The sequence below is a fragment of the Saccopteryx leptura genome, chromosome 12 (genome assembly GCF_036850995.1).
Source record: "Saccopteryx leptura isolate mSacLep1 chromosome 12, mSacLep1_pri_phased_curated, whole genome shotgun sequence".
Taxonomy (NCBI): Eukaryota; Metazoa; Chordata; class Mammalia; order Chiroptera; family Emballonuridae; genus Saccopteryx; species Saccopteryx leptura.
The window spans coordinates 7,405,454-7,413,338 of record NC_089514.1 but is presented as its reverse complement, the minus strand read 5'-3'; positions in this window follow the sequence as shown (position 1 = coordinate 7,413,338).

Below are 7,885 nucleotides of genomic sequence, written 5' to 3'. Positions count from 1 at the left end.
TTGCAGAAGAACATTTGGCACAGGCCCTGGGCTTCCTGAAATTCTCCTGGTGCAGACGTAGAGCTCTGAGCAGCCTGCACACTCGCAGGGAGAGGGGAGTTTCTTGGTCAAAGGCTGCATGCAAGTTTTAGGCTCTTGGTCAGCTGAGGGTGAGTCCCCCTGCGTACCCCCGCCTGTGCGGGACTGAGCAGCTCCCTTACCATTTCAGGAGTGAGATTCCTCAGCTGGAGGGGCATGTCAGCATCCAGCACATAGTAGGTCTTCCATAAATGGAAGAAGTGTTCACGCTTGCAGGGTGAGGGTGGCTTCCTACCGTGCAGGGTCACAGAGGGACACAGAGATCGGGAAGTGGTTTTGTTAACTGGTGCTGACGTCAGTGCACCTGTCCGTGTGCCACTGGACAAAACTTCCATCCTGTCCCCAGAGTGGAGGACTCCTCCCATTTGCACAGGTGTTCATCACACTGGCTGGTCCCCTTTCCCCAATAGGACTGTCTCTGTTCATTGAGCATAGATGACTAGGATCTCTGCACAACTCGCTGAAAGACCTTGGACCCACCTACCTGCAGTTTATAACCAGTTGGACCCCGTACAATGTCCAGGACACTGTTGCCAGATGCCCCAATTCCAAGTTTCTTAAGATCTGCTTTTGGAATGAGATTTCTTCCTGGAAGCACTTGGGTCCTCACTTCACTCAGAGAGCCCCGGCTCAGGCCACAGTCTCTCTCTCTGCAGCAGAAGGCTGAGGCTTTGCAATTCCCAAATGTTTCCCCTGGTGGTCCTGCCTTGTTCCGTCTGAATTTACTTCCTAATTATTTCCTGACCTGCAGTTGGCCTCAACCCGTCTCATTCACAGCAAGTTCCTTAAACAGAAAAAGATAACGTGACCCGGGTGACAGGAGATGTAGTGAAAGCTGGCGTTCTTCTCTCCGGCTTTCTTCTCTTTCGACTCCCAGCATCCCTATTGTTGCTTCTGGTTTCCCAGGATTCTTTGCAGTGGTCCTCAGTCTGTACCTGCCCTCTCTTCCCCAGTTAGAGTTTGTCTGTGCTAGCTCAACTCTGTCCTTTCTCTCTTCTCTGCTAAGGAAATGGTAAATTAGTCCATGACAAAGCTGTGTGTTGGCTAGTTCAAAGAGCTCTGGGCTTAGGATGGGGAAGTCATTTTTATCGTGGCTTCATAATCTACTAGCTGTGTGACCCTGGGCTAGCTGACCCACCTCTCTGGGAATCAGTTAATTTAACCGTAAAATGGAGCATTAAATGTCAACATTACAGGAAAAGTGTAAGGATTAAAGAGACAATGAGAGGAAATATATATCATATAAGGAAATACGGATATATATCATATAAGGAAATAAATATCACATAAGGAAAATCAAAATGGTTCAACAAATAGCTTTCAAACTTTCAGCACAAAAACAAATATGAACACAATGTTCAATCTTTCTCGTCAATGCCGGCATGTGGCTTTTACGTAAAATCAAATAAATGTCTTATTAGTGGTAAAAATAATTTTTAAAAATCAGCCTAACGTAATGGGACCCACAGTCTTCACAGAGTTCCAGAAAGCTCTTTCTCAGGTCATTCATCCGATGCATCTGTATTGATGATCTCCTATGGATGGTCACCGTACAGTCAGGCAATGTTGCAGGCATGGACATTAAGCAAACTTACAAAGATTTCTGCCCTCAATGAGTTCATATTCTGTGGAGTCACAGTTGACTTGCTGTGCTATCTACTAAGTCAGTTTTTTTTTTTTGTTTTGTTTTGTTTTTTTTTAACAGAGTCTGAGAGAGAGTCAGAGAGAGGGACAGACAGACAGGAACGGAAAGATGAGAAGCATCAATCATTAGTTTTTCATTGCACGTTGTGACACCTTAGTTGTTCATTGATTGCTTTCTCATATGTGCCTTGACCGCGGGCCTTCAGCAGACCGAGTAACCCCCTGCTGGAGCCAGCGACCTTGGGTCCAAGCTGGTGAGCTTTTGCTCAAACCAGATGAGCCCGCGCTCAAGCTGGCGACCTCGGAGTCTCGAACCTGGGTCCTCTGCATCCCAGTCCAAAGCTCTATCCACTGCGCCACCGCCTGGTCAGGCTAAGTCAGTTTTTTAAATATGGTTACATCGCTCTTGCTTTTGGTCATTATTCACCCACATGAGCAGAGCAGGCAGCTGCATGGAAAATCCCTCCTGGCGTGACTCGGAGCCCCACCGTTCCCACGGAGCAGAAGGCTGGCATCTTGGTTTTACTTTGCCCTGTAAGTGGGTGCAGAGGGTGAGCGCTGGGGCCTGCACACAGGGGACGGCAATGTCCGTATGTCAACATCAGGCATGTTTCATAGAGAAAATGAAACAACTTCTGTATCAGAAAATTACTGGCATGAGGCTTTTTTAAACATTTTGTTTCTAATTGATCATGTTATATAAACCATGTTGTCTTTTCGAGTCCCAGACCTCTTCACAATTCCGATGAAAGCCATGTATCTGCTTCCTGGGGGGGGGGGGGAGCACATAACACAAACACACTAAATTTTACACATGAATTTATATAAAAAAAAATGTCATGGACCCCTGCTGAGAACCCCTGGTCTGGAAAGTCTTCAATTTCTCAATTTCTCAACTTCTTATTGTGCATTCTGTGTGTGGGAAGTTCCCATGGACTGGGAGTTATCCTCTTTAAATTTAGCCACTTGGATTGAGAAATTGGGTAGAGTTTGGGCACACCGATTTCCACATTAGCACTGTGACGTAATCTCTTTCTGTTGAGCAAGGGTGTCAGCATGAACGCTGGCCCTGTGTCCGGCTGTTATGAGGTGGTGTGCAGGACACCTCAGCCAAAGGGCTGGCCTCCTGTCCCCAAGCTAGGCACCGTCCATTTCTTCTTTTTAGTTTGTGGCCATAAAACCAAAGTTCCTTTGTCTATGTACTTTACATATTTGAGTGACCTCGTTTATTTCAGTCTGTGTCCTTTCTTTTGCCTTTCACGAAATCTACTGAACACACTCATCATCTAGGTCATTTGGAGAAACCCGTGTGGGCTGCCTCCCTGTCCCCAGCCACGAGGGGGTGATGTCAGAGGGTGAAAATGGTGACTTCGATTTAGAATTAGTTATGAAATTTACCTTTCAATGTGTTAGCCTAGGAAATGGCCCACCAAAGACGTTCATGTCTTAGTCTGGGAATCCGATTAGGTTTGACCTCATATGGCCAAGGAGATTTTGCAGATGTAATTAAGTTAGAGATCTTGGATGGGTCCAACATAATCACAAGTGCCCTTGGAAGAGAGGGGTCGAAGGGTCCAAGTAAGAGGAGCAGATGTGACCACAGAAGAAGAGGTCAGAGTGGCGCAAAGAAGGGGGACAGGAGCCTACTAGCGTAGATTGTGGGTGACGGCTGGGCGGTCTCTCCTATTGGCTAAGATGGCTCAGGGGGCGGGATCTTACACCGCGAAAAGCTACAAAAACAACTGGATAGAAAAAACAACAATCCCTGTCCCTATCCCTTTAGGAATCGAGGGCTTGAGCAGAAAGCGGGGATGGTCCAGAGTCCACCAGTCTCTCCGGTAGCAGCACCTGAATAAGCCTCTCTTTTTTGGCTCCAGCACTTGTCTCAAGAGTCCGGCTTTCCAACCTGCCTTTCGGGCACCAGCTCAGAAGTACAGGCAGCCTCTCAGGCTGGGAAGGAAGGAAAGAGAGTCTCCAGAAGGAATGCAGATCCGCCAGCACCTGGAGTCCAGCCTGCAGGGCACCCGTCTGGATTTCTGACCTTGGAAGTGTAACATAATACAGTTTGTGGTTGCTTTCAGCTACAATGTTACTTGTAATTTGTTACACAGCAATAGGGGACTGATACAGTTATGAACTAGTTCATTCAAGAAGAACAAGGGATTAAAGTAGTGGGTTCTGGTCAGGCAGAAAGGACAGGGAAAGCATGTCCCTTTTGAGCCCGCCAAGTGGAGGAGAAGAAAGAGCACCACCAGAGACAGGTGAGCAAGCAGTCGTCCTGGTCATCCCAAAGAGACCGGTCCAAACAGCGAGACTGGGCTATCGCTAATATGTATCACTAATATGTTGCAAGTGCAACCTCCATACATACTTTCGACAGGGTGAAAGGAAGTTCCCTTCACTGATAGAAAATAAGGAAGCTGCAACTTGTTAACCTGAGATGTGCAATTGACCCCAGTCCACACGGCAATGATGAGGAGAGCGGAGGGGTCTATAAGGCACTAAGCCAGCTCTTGTCCTTGACCAAGATCTGCCAGGCATGTGAGTGACCACAGGCTGAAGGGCTCAAGGCCATGGTACAATTACATCTGGAGAGCCGGGGACATAGAATAGTTATCTTAGAGTTAGTATTTGATAACTCAAACATCTACGTAATTCTGAGTGTCACTCTATTTTCTGTTGTATTTTTTTTTCTCTTAGTTTTCAACGATTTCTTCCTATTTCCTGTTATGCTTTGTTAATTGTATGTTGAACTAAACTAAAACTATGTGAAAGAGAGGAGGGGCCCTGGGTGACCTTATTTTCTTCCGGGTGAGATCCTGTCGTTTCCGACAGGCAGGCGGACTATGAGGGCATCCTCGGAGACCTGGGCAGCTGGGTGTCTTTCCGATTTCCCCATACTTAAGGGTTGCATCCTTCAACAGTTTCAACTACACTTGAGCAGAGGGTGGCTCAGTGGACAGAGTGTCCATCTGGGATGCTGAGGACCCAGGTTTGAAACTTCGGGGTTGCCGGCTTGAGTGCAGGCTCACCAGCTTGATGGTGGGATCATAGCCAGGACGCCATGGTCGGTGGCTTGAGCCCAAGGTTGCTGGCTTGAGCAAGGGGTCACTGGCTCTGCTGGACCCCCCTAGTCAAGGCACCTATGAGAAAGTAATCAATGAACAACTAAGGAGCTGCAACAACAAGTTGATGCTTCTCATCTCTCTGCCTTCTTGTCTGTCTGTCTGTCTGTCTGTCTCTCGCTCACTAAGAAAAAAAGAATGTTTCAACTAAAAGCTTCAAGGTGTCTAGGGTCCCTTTTCCTTTGTATGTTCTCAACTCATTTTGTTTTTCTTCTCCACCATTTTGAGAAATCAACGTATCTGCTTGGTTTTTATCCTCTCCCAAGTGTCTTTCTTCTTTCCTTCTAATGACTTAGCTCCACATGAGCACAACCTCGGGGCAGAAGATGGCTCTCGAGAGGTGCTTGTGCCCAGGACATCGAGCTCACGTCACCCCACCTCCCCGCCACAGGGTCTCCCCCGTGTCTGCAAGAACCTGGCCTCAGCAAGGAAACCTGGCTTCCCTGCTGTAGCCGGACGCTTTCACATGGTAGTTGTTATTTTATCCGGCTTTCATCGTTGCTTTCGGGAGGAGACTGTGTCACAGTTGAAATACTCCCTTGTTTGGTTTTTAATTGATTCAATATCGAGACCCATTAAAAATTCGAGATGAAAAATGTAAACTATCTCGTGTCACTTTTATGGATATGTTTTATTGTTTTGCCCTTGCCTCTGGGAGGGGTAACTGCCCCCAGAAAAAAAAAAGTGCCGATCTTAAGTGTTCAATTAGTTTTGACACGTGCGCGCATAGGCGGGCGACTGTCATTTTATTTTAAATGGGTTTTCTTTAGATTACCTGACTTAATGAGCACTAAAATAGCTCCGGCACGACCGTCAGGATTCATAAATCAAGCGCGTTTTTATGATTTGGAGTTCCAGGAGGTTTATTTAAGGTGCCGTGGGAATTAGCGTTTTATTACGGCGCCCCCTCCAGCGAGCTCACAACCACGCCTGCTCTTACACGAGGCGCAAACGTCTTCTGGGTTGAAGTAAATCCTTAACTCTATTTTTAAAATTAAAATTGCTCAAGTCTTTGCCTCCAATAATAAATAACTCAGTATAGCAATTTTATCAGAGTTATTTTTAAACCACTTTTTATTATAAAGGTAAATCATTTTTATTGTTCAAAGATTTAAAAAAAAAATGTCGGAAACCTTCCCCCAAAGTTCCTCACCAGCAGCTCCATTCCAGCTATAACCAATGTTTACAGTTTGGCAGGTTTGTTCCCTGCATTTTGTACACATAACATTTTGAAATAAAATAATGTCATACATTTTTATAAACTGTTTTCCCTTTGCCTGACCAGGTGGTGGTGTAGTGGATCGAGCATTGACCTGGGATGCTGAGGGCCCAGGTTCAAAACTCTGAGGTCCTCAGCTTGAGAGCAGGGTCATCTGGCTTCATCCAGCTTCATCCGGCTTGAGCGTGGGATCATAGTCATGATCCTATGGTCGCTGGCTTGAGCGAGGGGTCACTGGCTCAGCTGGAGCCCTCTGGTCAAGGCACGTAGGAGAAGCAATCAATGAACAGCTAAAGTGCTGCAACATGAGTTGATGCTTCTCATCTCTCTCCCTTCCTGTCCGTTTCTCTCTGTCTATCTCACTAAAACAAACCAAAACAAAAAAACCCTTGTTTTCCCTTAAAACTTAACAGTGAAATTTAAACAGATTAAAATAACGTCAATAATCACACTTCCAGATATTTAGTATATTTTATGGAACTTAAAAAAAAACCCTATCCCTGGAACTTTGGATTATTTCTGTACATTTACTATAAAAAAAAACAAAACAAAAACCACACTGTGTTATACATCCCCAAAGTGAAAAAATTTTTCCCAATCCACGAATTATTTTCTTAGGATACATTTGTATCTGTGGAATTGCTTAATCAAGGTCATGCACATTTTTTATAGCTTTTTTTTTATATACCTAATAAGGTTTCCCATGAGAAATTCATTGCCAATTTGTATTTGTTTCATCAGCTGCCCAGGGGAGGTCTTCATTCTCTTCACTTCATCAACAAAGGTAGAAAATGTGTCACTGGTTTTATTTGTATTTCTTTTGTTACTATTAAAGTTGGACCTTATTTTGTTATATTTATTCACCCTACGTATGTGTATTTTCCTTTTTTAATGCCTGTTTACACGCACACACACACACACACACACACACACACACACACACACCCAGGAGAGCCTATCACAGAGGGAGGGAGGCTTCAGGTTGAGCTGGCTAGGTGGGGGCTGTGAGCGTGACGAAGGTGCCATGGACAGGACCCAGACTTTTGGTCTAGGCGGTGAGGTGGAGAGCGGTGCCCTGAATGGGGTGAGGGTCACCAGCCGGAAGCATGCCCAGGAAGAAGCTGATGAGCATTCGCATTTTGAGCATTCGCGGTCCTGTCTCTGCGGTAGCGGCAGCACGCAGGTGCATGTAATTGACCCTCAGAGCCCCACAGCTGAGGATCATCCCCGTAGGTAGCGAATCAATTGCCTAGAGTCGGTCCAGTTCACTGAAATGAATTTGTTGTCTATCTTTATCAAGTATGATGCTTTCCTCTTCAGTGCCCTCTGACCTCCGTGCCTGGAGCCAGCAGCCTCCCAGCACATTTAATCACCTCAGTGCTGCTTCTCCAGCATCCACAGACCCCAAAGAGAAGCTGAGTGCTAGCTCTGGGGGGAGACAAAGGCAAGAGGAGGCTGGGTGGGTGGGTGGGTGGAAGGAGAGGGGAGTGTCAGAGGGAGGCTGGGTGGGTGGGTGGGTGGAAGGAGAGGGGAGTGTCAGAGGGAGGCTGGGTGGGTGGGTGGGTGGAAGGAGAGGGGAGTGTCAGAGGGAGGCGGGTGGGTGGGTGGGTGGAAGGAGAGGGGAGTGTCAGAGGGAGGCTGGGTGGGTGGGTGGGTGGAAGGAGAGGGGAGTGTCAGAGGGAGGCTGGGTGGGTGGGTGGGTGGAAGGAGAGGGGAGTGTCAGAGGGAGGCTGGGTGGGTGGAAGGAGAGGGGAGTGTCAGAGGGAGGCTGGGTGGGTGGGTGGGTGGAAGGAGAGGGGAGTGTCAGAGGGAGGCTGGG